Here is a 19,509-nt window from a genome sequence, read left to right as displayed (position 1 = left end):
GGTTTTTTTTCACCGCCCCCCCACTTAATGGTGGAAAGGGTTAATCCGATTTGTCTTCAAGGGGAGTTTTCCAGCTTTTTGGCCCATGGAGCGGTGGGAGGGCTGAAACTGGAAGCAGATGCTGGATGCAGAATGTGGCGCTGAGGATGGAGGAGCAGGGGGACACTGAGGTCCTGTAGGCACCGCGTTACACCTCCATGCCCCCCACACTTCTAACACTACTGTTCTCCTACTGGCAGAACGTATTAAAAATTGGGGGGGAAAAAAAAAATTGAACTCGGCTTTCTTGGAGGGAAGGTCTTCCGTTCTAGGAAACAGAAACAGTGAGTCTTTCTCAGCTTGCACAGGCCGCATTCATAGGCGCGAGCTGCTCTTTAAACATTTCCATCCAAGCTGCGGCCCACTCCAGTATATGACCGGGAGAGTATCATTGCCATTAACCCTATCTCTCCGGATCCCTCTGCCCCAATCCGTCTTCTATCGGAGTGGTCTTTTTCCAAGAAGCTGGTCCGTATGTCTAATATATGGCGAAACTGAACTTCTATCACAGCGAATCTGGTTTGGATAAGAGGGTGGTTTTCTTTATTGAAGAGGTGGACCTATGTAAATGTAAATATAGAGATGACATACCGTGCGAAAAAAATGATCCGCAAGATCAGAGCGACTAATCTGGGAGGGGGGGGCAGAGATTTTTCTGGATTTCCTCTCAATCATCTCTTTGAAGAACACACCAGCCTACTCCTCCTCAGTGTCAACTGGCAGATAGCAGGGAATAATAGAGACACTGACGGACACAGACAGAAGAGGGTCCCTGTGTAAGAACAGTCTATGGGCCCTTTGCAGCCCAATAGTTCACCATAATGCACAATTCCACCTGCTTTGGAGGTAGATCTGGCTCCTTACTTCTCGGGCCCCTGCACAGGTTGCACCAAAGATATGTCCGCCCTGCACAGAGCTTAGACCTATGAGATATGTTGTACCCTGTTATCCATCGTACATTTTATAGTTGGCACCGTAAGTTGGACAGGAATCTAGAATGACGTCTTGTCCTCGCTGGAACACTTTCCACACGCTCCCTCGTGAATTTCCCTGACATACATAAGGTTATGCAATGTTTGGGAAATGTAGGGTATTTCGATGGTGAGATTTTATTTCACTGGAGGAGACATAATTTTTTAGTTTATCACCCCAGGGTGACTTACGACACAGGCGTGTGGGTTATTAAGTATCAGACTTGATTCTGGTAATTCACCGTTAATTCTTTAATCCTCCGGGAACTCCAGACTCATGTCAGGGCTTAAACGTGACAGGGCGCACACCCAGCGAGGGGGACCCATTAGATGCCCCTGGCGATGGCTGCTACCGAGCTCAAAATCTGGATGACCTTATTGATATGTTGATATGTTGACCCGTTACTTGCTTACTTCGGATTTGTGGGTTGCACCATTATAAAATGGTATAATTTGGGGTTTCAATGCAGAAATTATGGTGAGATGATTCTCCCCCATCTTTGTTGGGTTATAATAACTCCAATAGCAGCTTATACTTAATGTTTTATGTGGATTGGAGACTTCAAAACTTTCATTTCCAACTATCCAGAGACGGAGCAAAAGGACGGTCAAATAGTGCGTATGGCACTGGTGCTGAGATCCAGGTGGGATGCTAAAAAGTCAGGAAAATAAGATACAATAGCAGAAAACTTAATTTTTGATCAAAATAAAGTTAAGAAAAATGGTTTGCAGGACCCCGATCCAATGGCCATGTCTATACTCCATGTCTGTAGTCCATGGCTGAAGTCCATGTCTGTAGTCCATGGCTGAAGTCCATGTCTGTAGTCCATGGCTGAAGTCCATGTCTGAAGTCCATGTCTGTAGTCCATGTCTGTAGTCCATGGCTGTAGTCCATGTCGGTAGTCCATGGCTGTAGTCCATGGCTGTAGTCCATGTCTGTAGTCCATGGCTGAAGTCCATGTCTGTAGTCCATGGCTGAAGTCCATGTCTGAAGTCCATGTCTGTAGTCCATGTCTGTAGTCCATGGCTGTAGTCCATGTCGCTAGTCCATGGCTGTAGTCCATGGCTGTAGTCCATGGCTGTAGTCCATGGCTGAAGTCCATGTCTGTAGTCCATGGCTATAGTCCATGGCTGAAGTCCATGGCTATAGTCCATGTCCGTAGTCCATGTCCGTAGTCCATGTCCGTAGTCCATGTCCGAAGTCCATGTCTGTAGTCCATGTCTGTAGTCCATGTCCGTAGTCCATGTCCGTAGTCCATGTCCGTAGTCCATGTCTTTAGTCCTTGTCTGTAGTCCATGTCTGTAATCCATGTCTGTAGTCCATATCTGTAGTCCATGTCTGTAGTCCATATCTGTAGTCCATGTCTGTAGTCCATGTCTGTAGTCCATATCTGTAGTCCATGTATGTAGTCCATATCTGTAGTCCATGTCTATAGTCGATGTCTGTAGTCCATGTCCGTAGTCCATGTCCGTAGTCCATGTCCGTAGTCCATGTCCGTAGTCCTTGTCCGTAGTCCATGTCTGTAATCCATGTCTGTAGTCCATATCTGTAGTCCATGTCTGTAGTCCATATCTGTAGTCCATGTCTGTAGTCCATGTCTGTAGTCCATGGCTGTAGTCCATGTCGGTAGTCCATGGCTGTAGTCCATGGCTGTAGTCCATGTCTGTAGTCCATGGCTGAAGTCCATGTCTGTAGTCCATGGCTATAGTCCATGGCTGAAGTCCATGGCTATAGTCCATGTCTGTAGTCCATGTCTGTAGTCCATGTCTGTAGTCCATATCTGTAGTCCATGTCTGTAGTCCATGTCTGTAGTCCATGTCTGTAGTATATGACTGTAGTCCATGTCTGTAGCCCATATCTGTAGTCCATGGCTGTAATCCATGTCTGTAGTCCATGGCTGTAGTCCATATCTGTAGTCCATGTCTGTAGTCCATGTCTGTAGTCCATGCCTGTAGTCCATGTCTGTAGTCCATGGCTGAAGTCCATGTCTGTAATCCATATCTGTAGTCCATGGCTGTAGTCCATATCTGTAGTCCATGTCTGTAGTCCATGTCTGTAATCCATGTCTGTAATCCATGGCTGTAGTCCATGTCTGTAATCCATGTCTGTAGTCCATGGCTGAAGTCCATGGCTGAAGTCCAAGTCTGTAGTCCATGTCTGTAGTTCATGTCTGTAGTCCATGTCTGTAGTCCATGGCTGTAGTCCATGGCTGAAGCCCATGGCTGAAGTCCATGTCTGTAGTCCATGTCTGTAGTTCATGTCTGTAGTCCATGTCTGTAGTCCATGGCTGTAGTCCATGGCTGAAGCCCATGGCTGAAGTCCATGTCTGTAGTCCATGTCTGAAGTCCATGTCTGAAGTCCATGTCTGTAGTCCATGTCTGAAGTCCATGTCTGTAATCCATGTCTGTAGTCCATGTCTGTAGTCCATGTCCGTAGTCCATGTCCGTAGTCCATGTCTGTAGTCCATGTCCGTAGTCCTTGTCTGTAGTCCATGTCTGTAATCCATGTCTGTAGTCCATGTCTGTAGTCCATATCTGTAGTCCATGTCTGTAGTCCATGTCTGTAGTCCGTGTCCATAGTCCGTGTCCGTAGTCCGTGTCCATAGTCCATGTCCGTAGTCCATGTCCGTAGTCCTTGTCCGTAGTCCATGTCCGTAATCCATGTCTGTAGTCCATATCTGTAGTCCATATCTGTAGTCCATGTCTGTAGTCCATATCTGTAGTCCATGTCTGTAGTCCATGTCTGTAGTCCATGTCTGTAGTCCATGTCTGAAGTCCATGTCTGAAGTCCATGTCTGAAGTCCATGTCTGTAGTCCATGTCTGTAGTTCATGTCTGTAGTCCATGTCTGTAGTCCATGGCTGTAGTCCATGGCTGAAGCCCATGGCTGAAGTCCATGTCTGTAGTCCATGTCTGAAGTCCATGTCTGAAGTCCATGTCTGTAGTCCATGTCTGTAGTCCATGTCCGTAGTCCATGTCCGTAGTCCATGTCTGTAGTCCATGTCCGTAGTCCTTGTCCGTAGTCCATGTCTGTAATCCATGTCTGTAGTCCATGTCTGTAGTCCATATCTGTAGTCCATGTCTGTAGTCCATGTCTGTAGTCCGTGTCCATAGTCCATGTCCGTAGTCCGTGTCCATAGTCCATGTCCGTAGTCCATGTCCGTAGTCCTTGTCCGTAGTCCATGTCCGTAATCCATGTCTGTAGTCCATATCTGTAGTCCATGTCTGTAGTCCATGTCTGTAGTCCATGTCTGTAGTCCATGTCTGAAGTCCATGTCTGAAGTCCATGTCTGAAGTCCATGTCTGTAGTCCATGTCCGTAGTCCATGTCCGTAGTCCATATCTGTAGTCCATGTCTGAAGTCCATGTCTGAAGTCCATGTCTGTAGTCCATATCTGTAGTCCATGTCCGTAGTCCATGTCCGTAGTCCATGTCCGTAGTCCATGTCTGTAGTCCATGTCCGTAGTCCATGTCTGTAGCCCATGACTGTAGCCCATGGCTTTAGTGCATGTCTGTAGTCCATAGCTGCCAGAAGGTTCCGATGCGGCAGCCACAGACCACTGACATGGTGGCTGGACAGGGTCCTACAAATCTGTTACCCCAACTTTAGTGGAAGAAAGCAATGACTCTGCGTCTATCCATAGCATAGATACATTGTACATGTTCAGTATATATACAGTATATATATATATATAGATATAGATTTGATAAATATATATATATAGATTTGATAAATATATATATATATATATATAATCTCCAGTATCATCATTATTACTAGTAAATGGCCCTGACCCTGAGTACAGACCCTGTGAACGTGCACATACTGTACTTTCTGCTCAAAACATAATAGTTCAACCCAAGAACAGTGTCCAAAATCTTTCTAACCACACAATGTGTCATCCACCTGCATTTCTGGGAAACACTTGCTCAGTAATTGCTTTAACAGAATTATTTATGATGAGCCAATATATATTTTTTTCAGCCTCTATAGATTGCTCTCGCCAACACTTTTTGGAACACCTAATCCCCCCTTGGTCTGTGCGTTTATCTGTGTATCAAATTAATGTCATTTTGTTTTGTATAGGAATTTCACAAGAGACATAAGTAGAAAAAACCCCACAGTTACTCGTTATTTAAATATAATGAGACAGAATGACCGAATTTACAGCTGGATGAATTCGTCCGTTCCACCTTAAATACTCAGCTGCATTACTGAGTGTGAACAGCAGGTGGCAGCGCTGCCCAGGACATGGCATACACTGGCTGGAATGCTGCAGCTGGAGTCATCTAATTGTTTCCTACCTGTTCTTAAATTCAAAACCACATTTTCTTTTTGCACTTCTCAGCTACAAATGTTTTCCAGGCGTCTTACGTCACATCCCAGAATCGTCTTCTCGCTGACTGACGGCGATTCATCTTCAAACGTCCTGCCAGGGCCTTGTGATATTTGCTTATGACAAAGGCGAGAAGTTCTCGACATGTGCAGTTTACGGACTGGATGGGGCGATGGGACGAAGACTTCGCAGATCTGATTTGTTTAACGGGATAGCAACCCTTTAAAAATAAAACACAAAGACGGGTCTCGGCCCTCATGACAAACATTGCGGTGAACAGACGAAAAAAAGACGAAAAAAAAAAAACGGAAAAAAAAAACAGTTTGCGGACCAAACATTTGGGGTTGCTATGGCACCCTGCAACAGAGACAATTACAATGTCACCTTGTAAAAATAATCCTGTAATTGTCTGTAATATGGAAATATTATATAACTTGGGGCAATGACGTTTCTAGGAAAAAAAAAGAAAGAAAATAACTATATAAAAGTTTCTCAGTTCTATTGTTCCTGGAAAAAAGATTAGCAAGAACTGGGGTCAATCCTATTATAACTTCCACAACTTTCCCAAAATCCTGAATGGCACGGCGGTTTAAAAAGAGAAAAGTAGCCATAAAAAAAATAGAATAGAAAAACAAAAAATAATAATAATAATAATCATCATCATCATCATCAGTAACAATCCCTAATCAATTAATGTCAATGAATTCTTATATATATATATATATATATATATATATATATATATATATATATATATATATATATATATATATATATATATATATATATATATATAAAACCCTCTATGTATTAACATTTCAATATACAGGTACCACAGAGCTGAATTTGTCATTTAGCATTATGTTCCTGTTTTTGTGAGTGGAATCCATTTATAATGATAACATAATATAACAAAAAATTAATTAAAAAAATAATCCAATGTTAAATTCAGCTTTGCTACATCTGGGAAAGATGTGTTTTCTGTTGGAATGTTGATAGGCAGCAGCAATGCAACACTTTGTCCAGCAGATGGCAGCATCAGACCATTTATATGTATTCTGTAGTGGTAGAAGTCATTCTGCCCTAGATCTGGGGTGTAAGGAGGGGCTGTGCAGCACATTGGCTAACAAAGGTCAGATGTGATGATTTACAGAGGAGATGCATGATTGTTTTTTTTTAACATTCCAGCCAAATTGAGAGACAGAAGTGACCTCGTTAAAAGACCACTCTATAAATGATTTGAACGGAGACACAAGAGCTAAAACGATATAAAAAAATAGAAATAGTAAACATCATCAGAAATAGTAGTCATAATTTACAGACATCTAATGGAAAAAAAAAACATAATTCCACTTTAAATCCACATTCTTGAATGAGTTAGTATTTTTATTACAATGATTATTATTTAAGTTAATATTTTTTTTTAGTTTATTAATATTTGAATGATTTTACCTATAGTTATTATTATTATTATTATTATTATTATTACTAACGATTTTTTGTTGCTATTATTCAAATTATATTATTATATTGGCTGTTATTACTGTTATTTAAGTTGTTATTATTATTATTATTATTATACATTTTTTATAGCGCCATTTATTCCATGGCGCTTTACATGTGAATACGAGGCAAATATAGACAAATACATTAAACATGAGCAGATAACAGGCACACTGGTACATAAGGAGGGAGGACCCTGCCCGCGAGGGCTCACAGTCTGCAGGGGATGGGTGAGGATACACTAGGAGAGGGTAGGGCAGGTTGCGCGGCAGTTCAGTAACTTCAGGATCACTGCAGGCTGTAGGCTTGTCGGAAGAGGTGGGTCTTCAGGTTCTTTTTGAAGGTTTCTATGGTAGGCGAGAGTCTGATGTGTTGGGGTAGAGAGTTCCAGAGTATGGGGGAAGCACGGGAGAAGTCTTGGATGCGGTTGTGGGAAGAGGAGATAAGAGAGGAGTAGAGAAGGTGGTCTTGGGAGGATCGGAGGTTGCGTGTAGGTAGGTACCGGGAGACCATGTCACAGATGTATGGAGGAGACAGGTTGTGGATGGCTTTGTATGTCAGTGTGAGGGTTTTGAACTGGAGTCTCTGGGCAATGGGAAGCCAGTGAAGGGCTTGACATAGGGGAGAGGCTGGGGAATAGCGGGGGGACAGGTGGATTAGTCGGGCAGCAGAGTGTAGGATGGATTGGAGTGGTGCTAGAGTGCTAGAGGGGAGTCCAGAGAGTAGGAGGTTGCAGTAGTCGAGGCGGGAGATGATAAGGGCCTGCACTAGTGTTTTTGCGGTGTCGCGGTCAAGGAATGCACGGATCCGGGAAATATTTTTGAGTTTGAGACGACAGGAGGAGGCAAGGGCTTGGATATGTGGCTTGAAAGAGAGGGCAGAGTCGAGGATCACCCCGAGGCACCGGGCGTGTGGGACTGGGGATAGTGAGCAGCCGTTGACATTGATGGATAGGTCTGGTGGAGGGGTAGAGTGAGATGGGGAAAGATGATGAATTCTGTTTTGTCCATGTTCAGTTTTAGAAAACGAGCAGAAAAGAAGGCTGAAATGGCAGACAGACAGTGCGGGATTTTGGTAAGCAAGGAGGAGAGGTCAGGTCCGGAGAGGTAGATCTGCGTGTCATCAGCGTAGAGATGGTACTGCATACCATGGGATTCTATGAGCTGTCCCAGGCCGAAGATGTAGATGGAGAAGAGTAGGGGTCCTAGAACAGAGCCTTGAGGAACACTGACTGACAAGGGGCGAAGTGAGGAGGTGGTGTGGGGGAGGGAGACACTGAATGTTCGGTCTGTCAGATATGAGGAGATCCAGGAAAGGGCCAAGTCTGTGATGCCAAGAGATGAGAGAATTTGTAGCAAAAGGGAGTGGTCCACAGTGTCAATTTGTTATTGTTTATATTTTAGTTGTCATTTTTATTTGAGTTATATTGTTATTATTAATATTATATATTATTAATAATATTTTTAGCTTCTATTATTATTAAAATATTGGTATTATTATTATTATTATTATTATTATTATTTTGGTTATTATCATTATTTGAGTGAATATTATTATAGTATTATTATTATTATTATTTTGGTTATTAATATTTGAGTGATTATTATTATTATTAATACTAATAATTATTATTATTTCGACCTTTATTGCACAACTTTGAGTACCTGGGGTTTTACCCATTGGTTTGTGTGTTTATGTGATCATGATCAGGATTAGGGAGGACCCATAAGTGGTTGACTGACAGGAGGTGAAATGTGAGGAGTTTTGTATGTTTTGTACTGTGACACGCCTAACAGTTTGGCCACCAGAGGGCAGCACATAACAGGTTATAAAAAGAGGATTACCGTCTGCCATGCACTGTGGATCGATATGCATGGCAGTAAAATATGAGTGAATGTCACAAAGTTTGTTGCAGTCTCTCAATTTGATTTGGTTGAGATACAATTGATCTTAATCAAAACTGCCAGGATTGTTGTTTATTATACGCTGAGATCTCTCCAGACCCTAAAGCACGGTTAGCGGAAGGAGGGAAGGGGTAAAAGAGAACCCGTCAGAACAATTTTGTAATGTAAAGTAAAGACGTGGCTGTGATGGTGCTGTGACACAGATTACATTGATATCTTTCATTAAGAAATCCGCTTTGTTGTTCTGTAATCAGGATTTGAAGTTTTCTGTTAATTAGATTGCGGTGCACTGGAACCGGACTGTAGACAGGAACTGGACTGTACACTGGGGCCGGACTGTACACTGGGGCCAGACTACACACGGGGGGCCGGACTGTACACAGGAACTGGACTGTACATCGGGGCCGGACTGTACACAGGAACTGGACTGTACACAGGGGGCCAGACTGTACACTGGGGCCGGACTGTACATCGGGTCCGGACTGTACACAGGAACTGGACTGTAAACTGGGGCCAGACTGTACACTGGAACCGGACTGTAGACAGGAACTGGACTGTACACTGGGGCCAGACTGTACACTGGGGCCAGACTGTACACGGGGGCCGGACTGTACACAGGAACTGGACTGTACATCGGGGCCGGACTGTACACAGGAACTGGACTGTACACTGGGGACAGACTGTACACTGGGGCCGGACTGTACACTGGGGCCAGACTGTACACTGGGGCCAGACTACACACGGGGGGCCGGACTGTACACAGGAACTGGACTGTACATCGGGGCCGGACTGTACACAGGAACTGGACTGTACACAGGGGGCCAGACTGTACACTGGGGCCGGACTGTACATCGGGTCCGGACTGTACACAGGAACTGGACTGTAAACTGGGGCCAGACTGTACACTGGAACCGGACTGTAGACAGGAACTGGACTGTACACTGGGGCCAGACTGTACACTGGGGCCAGACTGTACACGGGGGCCGGACTGTACACAGGAACTGGACTGTACATCGGGGCCGGACTGTACACAGGAACTGGACTGTACACTGGGGACAGACTGTACACTGGGGCCGGACTGTACATCGGGGCCGGACTGTACACAGGAACTGGACTGTAAACTGGGGCCAGACTGTACACTGGAACCGGACTGTAGACAGGAACTGGACTGTACACTGGGGTCAGACTGTACACTGGGGCCGGACTGTACAAAGAAACTGGACTGTACATCGGGGCTGGACTGTACACAGGAACTGGACTGTACACTGGGGACGGACTGTACACTAGGGCCGAACTGTAGACAGGAACTGGACTGTACACTGGGGCCAGACTGTACACTGGGGCCGGACTGTACACAGGAACTGGACTGTACACTGGGAACGGACTGTACACTCGGGCCGGACTGTACACAGGAACCGGACTGTACACTGGGACCAAACTGTACACAGGAACCGGACAGTATACGGGGGCAGGACTGTACACGGGGGGCCGGACTGTACACGGGGCCAGGACTGTACACAGGGGCTGGACTGTACACGGGGGCCAGACTGTACACAGGAACTGGACTGTACACAGGAACTGGACTGTACACAAGGGCCGGACTGTACACAGGGGCCGGACTGTACACAGGAACTGGACTGTACACAGGGGCCGGACTGTACACAGGGGCCAGACTGTACACAGGGGTCGGACTGTACAGGGGGGCCGGACTGTACACGAGGGGCCAGACTGTACACAGGAAACGGACTGTACACGGGGCCCGAACTGTACATGGGGGGCTGGACTGTACACTGGGGCCGGACTGTACACAGGAACTGGACTGTACACAGGGGCCAGACTGTACACAGGGGCCAGACTGTACAGGGGGCAGGACTGTACACGGGGGGCCGGACTGTATACAGGAACTGGACTGTACACGGGGCCAGACTGTACACCGGTGCCGGACTGTACACAGGAACTGGACTGTACACAGGGGCCAGACTGTACTCAAGGGCCAGACTGTACACAAGGGCCGGACTGTACATGAGGGCAGGACTGTGCACGGGGGGCCAGACTGTACATGGGGCCCGGACTGTACAATGGGGCCGGACTGTACACAGGAACCAGACTGTACACAGGAACTGGACTGTATACCGGAAATGGAATGTACACAGGGGCTGGACTGTACAAAGGGGCCGGACTGTACAGGGGGGCCGGCTGTACACGAGGGAGCATACTGTACACATGAAGTGGACTGTACACGGGGCCCAGACTGTACACGGGGGGCCGGACTGTATGCAGGAACTGGACTGTACATAGGGGCCAAACTGTACACAGGGGCCAGACTGTACAGGGGGCCAGACTGTACACAGGGGGCCAGATTGTACACAGGAACTGGACTGTACTCGGGGCCCGGACTGTACACAGGGGGCCGGACTGTACACTGGGGCCGGACTGTACACAGGAACTCGACTGTACACGGGGGCCGGACTGTACACTGGGGCCGGACTGTACACAGGAACTGGACTGTACACAGGGGTCAGACTGTACACAGGGGCCGGACTGTACAGAGGGGCAAGACTGTACATGGGGGGCCGAACTGTACACAGGAACTGGACTGTACACAGGGCCCGGACAGTACACGGGGGGCCGGACTGTACACAGGAACTGGACTGTGCACAGGGGCTTGACTGTACACAAGTACTGGACTGTACAGGTTGAACACTGTTTATCCCCAGACTTGAATTATGGCGTGGGACAGAACGACGGACAGGTGAGGAATATTGTTGTTTTTTATTTTTCTTTTATTACAGTAGACAAGGAATTCAATGTAATGGGAATTAGGTGAGTATAACTGTGTTTGTTTTTAAAAAAGTAAATGTGTGTTTTGTTTTATTTCAAATAAAAGACTTTATTGTGTATGTGTGTTTACTTACCATGTAACTACAGGATTAATAATGGATTGGTGTCTTATAGACGCCTCTCCTTTACTAATCCGTGGGCTTGATGTCACCTGATAATACAAAGGTGACATCAACCCCACAAATATGAACCCCACTTGCCACCGCTACAGGGCAAGTGGTAAGAGTTGGGCAAAGCCCTGAAGGAGGCTGAAATTCCCCTGTAGATGGGGCTAATATGACAGCCCAAGTAACAGGGAAAATCAGCAAAAAAAAGAAAAATAAAGAAAAATGTATTGATTTGTTAAAATGCTCATCCAAGGTCTTTTAAAATTTTATGTGAAAAAGTGGCACACATTTTCTATATTATTTTACATTACCCCCCTACATTACTAAAAACAAAGAGAATACAAAACTAACATAAAAATTAATCCCTATATGTCTTAAAAAAAGGAAAAATGATGTGAATATCAGAACACTAAAAATATTATACTACTGTTAAAAGCACATGTATGATAAAACCCGAAAATGTCCCTGTTCAGGAATGTGTGAAACTGATCCAGTCACTAACTAAAGAATTTTTACAAATGTACAATATTTAGCTTAACACCGTTAGCCAAATGTAGTTTGAAAAACCAAAAAACACTTTTGGTATCGCCATAACAGTCCTCAAAATCACCTGGTCAGTTTTGTCACACAAGGAATGCAATAAAAAGAAAATCCAAAACACATTTTTTTTTTCAGTATTACCGAACTTGGATTTTTTTTTTCATTTTTCAGAACAATATATGGGAAAATCAATTGTATCATTCAAAATTATAACTTGGCACAAAAATAAAAAAGCCCCTATAATTTTCCTTTTTCTTTTCAACATTCAATAGTACTTATGTCTTATGACAGAAATCTGCTTTTTTCCTCTTTTGGACTGATCTTTCTCTCTCAAAATTCTCAATTTCAGTGAATTCAGATTTTCCCATTACTAAGATAGGAGATGAAACTTGGTGCTCACAAAGTTCTATAGAACTTGAAGCAGAATGTCTGTGTTTGCCTCTAGCTCCTCTCACCTCCCTCCATAGTATTTTAAAAGCACCAACTATCATTTCCTATCTCAGTAATGTAACATAGTAACATAGTTATTAAGGTTGAAGGAAGACTTTAAGTCCATCTAGTCCTACCCATAGCCTAACCTAACTTGCCCTAACATGTTGATCCAGAGGAAGGCAAAAAAAACCCATGTGGCAAAGAGTAAGCTCCACATTGGGGACAAAAATTCCTTCCCGACTCCACATACGGCAATCAGACTAGTTCTCTGGATCAACACCCTATCAAGGAATCTAGTATATATACCCTGTAACATTATACTTTTCAAGAATGGCATCCAGTCCCCTCTTAACCCCTTAGTGACAGAGCCAATTTGGTACTTAATGACCGAGCCAATTATTGCAATTCTGACCACTGTCACTTTATGAGGTTATAACTCTGGAACGCTTCAACGGATCCCGCTGATTCTGAGACTGTTTTTTCGTGACATATTGTACTTCATGTTAATGGTAACATTTCTTCGATATTACTTGCGATTATTTATGAAAAAAATGGAAATATGGCGAAAATTTTTAAAATTTTGCAATTTTCAAACTTTGTATTTTTATGCCCTTAAATCAGAGAGATATGTCATGCAAAATAGTTAATAAATAACATTTCCCACATGTCTACTTTACATCAGCACAATTTTGGAAACAAATTTTTTTTTTGTTAGGGAGTTATAAGGGTTAAAAGTTGACCAGCAATTTCTCATTTTTACAACACCACTTTTTTTAGGGACCACATCACATTTGAAGTCATTTTGAGGGGTCTATATGAAAGAAAATAATGAAGTGTGACACCATTCTAAAAACTACACCCCTCAAGGTTCTGAAAACCACATTCAAGAAGTTTATTAACCCTTTACGTGCTTCACAGGAACTGAAACAATGTGGAAGAAAAAAATGAACATTTAACTTTTTTTTGCAAACATCTTAATTCAGAACCATTTTTTTTATTTTCACAAGTGTAAAAACAGAAATGTAACCATAAATTTTGTTACGCAATTTCTCCTGAATACGCCAATACCCCATATGTGGGGGTAAACCACTTTTTGGGCGCACCGCAGAACTTAGAAGTGAAGGAGCGCCGTTAGACTTTTTCAATGCAGAATTGGCTGGAATTGAGATCGGACGCCATGTCACGTTTAGAGAGCCCCTGATGTGCCTAAACAGTGGAAACTCCCCACAAGTGACACCATTTTGGAAACTAGACCCCTTATGGAACTTATCTAGATGTGTGGTGAGCACTTTGAACCCCCAAGTGCTTCACAGAAGTTTATAACGTAGAGCCGTGAAAATAAAAAAATCGCTTTTGTTTACACAAAAATGAAATTTTCGCCCACAACTTCTTATTTTCACAAGGGTAACAGGAGAAATTAGACCACAAAAGTTGTTGTGCAATTTCTCCTGAGTACGTCGATACCCCATATGTGAGGGTAAACCACTGTTTGGGCGCACCGCAGAGCTTGGAAGTGAAGGAGCGCCGTTTTACTTTTTCAATGTAGAATTGGCTGGAATTGAGATTGGACGCCATGTCGCGTTTGGAGAGCCCCTGATGTGCCTAAACAGTAGAAACCCCCCACAAGTGACCCCATTTTGGAAACTAGACCCCTTAAGGAACTTATCTAGATGTGTGGTGAGCACTTTGAACCCCCATGTGCTTCACAGAAGTTTATAATGTAGAGCCGTGAAAAAAAAAAATCGCTTTTGTTTACACAAAAATGATCTTTTCGCCCACAAATTCTTATTTTCACAAGGGTAACAGGAGAAATTAGACCACAAAAGTTGTTGTGCAATTTCTCCTGAGTACGTCGATACCCCATATGTGAGGGTAAACCACTGTTTGGGCGCACCGCAGAGCTTGGAAGTGAAGGAGCGCCGTTTTACTTTTTCAATGTAGAATTGGCTGGAATTGAGATCGGACGCCATGTCGCGTTTGGAGAGCTCCTGATGTGCCTAAACAGTAGAAATCCCCCACAAGTGACCCCATTTTGGAAATTAGACCCCCCATGGAACTTATCTAGATGTGTGGTGAGAACTTTGAATGCCCAAGTGCTTCACAGAAGTTTATATTGCAGAGTCGTGAAAATAAAAAATATTTTTTTTTTCCACAAAAAAGATTTTTTAGCCCCCAAGTTTTTATTTTCACAAGGGTAACAAGAGAAATTGGACCCCACAAGTTGTTGTCCAATTTGTCCTGAGTATGCTGGTACCCCATATGTGGGGGTAAACCACTGTTTGGGCGCATGGCAGAGCTCGGAAAGAAGGAGCGCCGTTTTGGAATGCAGACTTTGATAGAATGGTCTGCGGGCATTATGTTGCGTTTGCAGAGCCCCTGATGTACCTAACCAGTAGAAACCCTCCACAAGTGACCCCATTTTGGAAAATAGACACCCCAAGGAACTTATCTAGATGTGTGGTGAGAACTTTGAATGCCCAAGTGCTTCACAGAAGTTTAGAATGCAGAGTCGTGAAAATAAAAAAATATTTTTTTTTCCACAAAAAAGATATTGTAGCCCCCAAGTTTTTATTTTCACAAGGGTAACAGGAGAAATTGGACTGCAATAGTTGTTGTCCAATTTATCCCGAGTACGATGATGCGCCATATGTGGGGGTAAACCACTGTTTGGTCGCACGGCAGAGCTCGGAAGGGAAGGAGTGCCTTTTTGGAATGCAGACTTTGATAGAATGGTCTGTGGGCGTTATGTTGCGTTTGCAGAGCCCCTGATGTACCTAAACAGTAGTAACCCCCCACAAGTGACCCCGTTTTGGAAACTAGTCCCCCCAAGGAACTTATCTAGATGTGTGGTGAGAACTTTGAATGCCCAAGTGCTTCACAGAAGTTTATAATGCAGAGTCATAAAAAAAATATGTATATAGTTTTCCACAAAAAGGATTTTATAGCCCCCAAGTTTTTATTTTCACAAGGGTAACAAGAGAAATTGGACCCCAGAAGTTGTTGTCCAATTTATCCCGAGTATGCTGATGCCCCATATGTGGGGGTAACCCACTGTTTGGGCGCACGGCAGAGCTCAGAAGGGAGGGAGCACCATTTGACTTTTTGAGCGCAAAATTGGCTATCGTGTTTGGAGACCCCCTGATGTACCTAAACAGTGGAAACCCCCCAATTCTAGCTCCAACCCTAACCCCAACACACCCCTAACCCTAATCCCAACCTGATCCATAATCCTAATCACTAACCCTAACCATAATCACAACCCTTACCCCAAAACAACCCTAACGTCAACCCTAACCATAACCCTAATCAAAACCCTAAATCCAACACACCCCTAATCCTAATCTCAACCCTAACCTCAAACCTAACCCTAATCCCAATACACCCCTAATCACAACCCTAACCTTAACCCTAATCCCAAACCTAACCCTAATCCCAAGCGTAACCCTAATGCCAACCCTAACCCTAATACCAACAATAATCCAAACCCTAACCCTAATCCCAACTCTAACCCTAACTTTAGCCCCAAACCTAGCCCTAACTTTAGCCCCAACCCTAACCCTAGCCCTAAGGCTACTTTCACATTTGCGTTGTTTGGCATCCGTCGCAATCCATCATTTTGGACAAGAAACGGATCCTGCAAATGTGCCCGCAGGATGCGTTTTTTGCCCATAGACTTGTATTGCCGACGGATCGTGACGGATGGCCACACGCCACGTCCGTCGTGCACTGGATCAGTGTTTTGGCGGACCATCAGCACAAAAAAACGTTCAATGTAACGTTTTTTTGTACGTCGCATCCGCCATTTCTGACCGCACATGCGTGGCCGTAACTCCGCCCCCTCCTCCCCAGGACATAGATTGGGCAGCGGATGCGTTGAAAAACTACATCCGCTGCCCACGTTGTGCACAATTTTCACAACGTGCGTTGGTATGTCGGGCCGATGCATTGCGACGTCCCCGTACCGACGTAAGTGTGAAAGAAGCCTAACCCTAAATTTAGCCCCAACCCTAACCCTAAATTTAGCCCCAACCCTAACCCTAAATTTAGCCCCAACCCTAACCCTAAATTTAGCCCCAACCCTAACCCTAAATTTAGCCCTAACCCTAATCCTAGCCCTAACCCTACCCCTAACCCTACCCCTAGCCCTAACCCTGGCCCTAACCCTAGCCCTAACCCTAGCCCTAGCCCTAACTCTACCCCTAGCCCTAACCCTACACCTAACCCTACCCCTAACCCTAACCCTACCCCTACCCCTACCCCTACCCCTAGCCCTAACCCTACCCCTAACCCTAGCCCTAACCCTACCCCTAACCCTAACCCTACCCCTAACCCTAACCCTAACCCTACCCCTAGCCCTAACCCTACCCCTAACCCTAGCCCTAGCCCTACCCCTAACCCTACCCCTAACCCTAACCCTACCCCTAACCCTAACCCTACCCCTAACCCTACCCCTAACCCTAATTTTAGCCTCAACTGCTCTTCTCCTGCCGGCCGGCATATGGAGACAGATGGCGGGCGCACTGCACATGCGCCCGCCATTTTCTTTTGCCGGCGGCCAGGAGGAGCAGCAGGAGGACCCAGGGACACAGGTGAGTATGGCAGGGTCCCCGAATCCCCCTATTTCTCTGTCCTCTGATGTGCGATCACATCAGAGGACAGAGAATTACACTTTGACTTTTTTTTTTTTGCGGTCGCCGGTAAACAGTTAATTACCGGCGATCGCAAAACAGGGGTCGGTAAAACCGACCCCGATCATGCTCTTTGGGGTCTCGGCTACCCCGGCAGCCGAGACCCCAAAGATTCTCACGGGGCCGGCCGGGGGGCGCACTGCGCATGCGCCTGCCATTTTGAAGATGGCGGCGCCCACCGGGAGCCACGAGGAGCACCGCGGGAGACAGGTAAGTATTGGGGGGCTACCTGGGACCCCTTTTCTCTGTCCTCCGATGTGCGATCACATCGGAGGACAGAGAAATTAAAAAGAGATCGCGTTTTTTTTTTTTTGCGATCGCCGGTAAACGGTTAATTACCGGCGATCGCAAATGCGGGGTGGGTTAAAAACCCCCCGAATCATGTTCTCTGGGGTCTCGGCTACCCCCGGCAGCCGAGACCCCAGAGAAAATCCGACTCTGGGGGTCGCTATTTACTTTTTCCACAGCGCCGTACGGCGCTGTGGTTTAAGTACCCTTAGCGGCCGCCGTTAAAAGGCGTATCGGCGGTCGCTAAGGGGTTAAATGTAAGTAATGAATCACTGATTACAACATCATATGGCAGAGAGTTCCATAGTTTCACTGCTCTTACAGTAAAGAATCCGCGTCTGTTATTATGCTTAAACCTTCTTTCCTCCAGACGCAGAGGATGCCCCCTTGTCCCTGTCTAAGGTCTATGATTAAATAGATCATTAGAAAGGTCTCTGTACTGTCCCCTCATATATTTATACATTAAAATAAGATCACCCCTTATCCTTCGTTTTTCGAAACTAAATAGCCCCAAGTGTAATAACTAGTGTTGAGCGATACCGTCCGATACTTGAAAGTATCGGTATCGGATAGTATCGGCCGATACCCGAAAAATATCGGATATCGCCGATACCGATATCCGATACCAATACAAGTCAATGGGACATCAAGTATCGGAATGTATCCTCATGGATCCCAGGGTCTGAAGGAGAGGAAACTCTCCTTCAGGCCCTGGGATCCATATTAAAGTGTAAAATAAAGAATTAAAATAAAAAATATTGTTATATTCACCTCTCCGGCGGCCCCTGGACATCAGCGGGAGGATCCGGCGTCCGGCACGGCTTCTTTCTTCAAAATGCGCGCCTTCAGGACCTGTGGAATGACGTCCCGGCTTCTGATTGGTCGCGTGCCGCCCATGTGACCGCCACGCGACCAATCAGAAGCCGCGACGTCATTCCTCAGGTCCTAGAAGGCGCTCATTCTAGGACTTTAGCTGAGGAATGACGTCGCGGCTTCTGATTGGTCGCGTGGCGGTCACATGGGCGGCACGCGACCAATCAGAAGCCGGGACGTCATTCCACAGGTCCTGAAGGCGCGCATTTTGAAGAAAGAAGCCGTGCCGGACGCCGGATCCTCCCGCTGATGTCCAGGGGCCGCCGGAGAGGTGAATATAACAATATTTTTTATTTTAATTCTTTATTTTACACTTCCGATACCGATACCCGATATCACAAAAATATCGGATCTCGGTATCGGAATTCCGATACCGCAAGTATCGGCCGATACCCGATACTTGCGGTATCGGAATGCTCAACACTAGTAATAACCTATCTTGGTATTGCAGACCCCCCAGTCCTCTAATAATCTTGGTCGCTCTTCTCTGCACCCGCTCCAGTTCAGCTATGTCTTTCTTATACACCGGAGACCAGAACTGTGCACAGTATTCTAAGTGTGGTCGAACTAGTGACTTGTATAGAGGTAAAATTATGTTCTCCTCATGAGCATCTATGCCTCTTTTAATGCATCCTATTATTTTATTTGCCTTAGTAGCAGCTGCCTGACACTGGCCACTAAATATGAGTTTGTCATCCACCCATACACCCAGGTCTTTTTCATCAACGGTTTTGCCCAGATTTTTAGAATTAAGCACATAATTATACATCTTATTACTTCTACCCAAGTGCATGACCTTACATTTATCCCCATTAAAGCTCATTTGCCATTTATCAGCCCAAGCTTCTAGTTTACATAAATCCTCCTGTAATATAAAATTGTCCTCCTCTGTATTGATTACCCTGCAGAGTTTAGTGTCATCTGCAAACCTGCTGACAAGGGTGGTGCAATAGTCATGATGAACACATCAGACTATATGAAGGAAGCA

The sequence above is a fragment of the Ranitomeya imitator genome, chromosome 3 (genome assembly GCF_032444005.1).
Source record: "Ranitomeya imitator isolate aRanImi1 chromosome 3, aRanImi1.pri, whole genome shotgun sequence".
Lineage (NCBI taxonomy): Eukaryota > Metazoa > Chordata > Amphibia > Anura > Dendrobatidae > Ranitomeya > Ranitomeya imitator.
The sequence above is the reverse complement of the archived record's forward strand: the minus strand, read 5'-3'. Positions refer to the sequence as shown.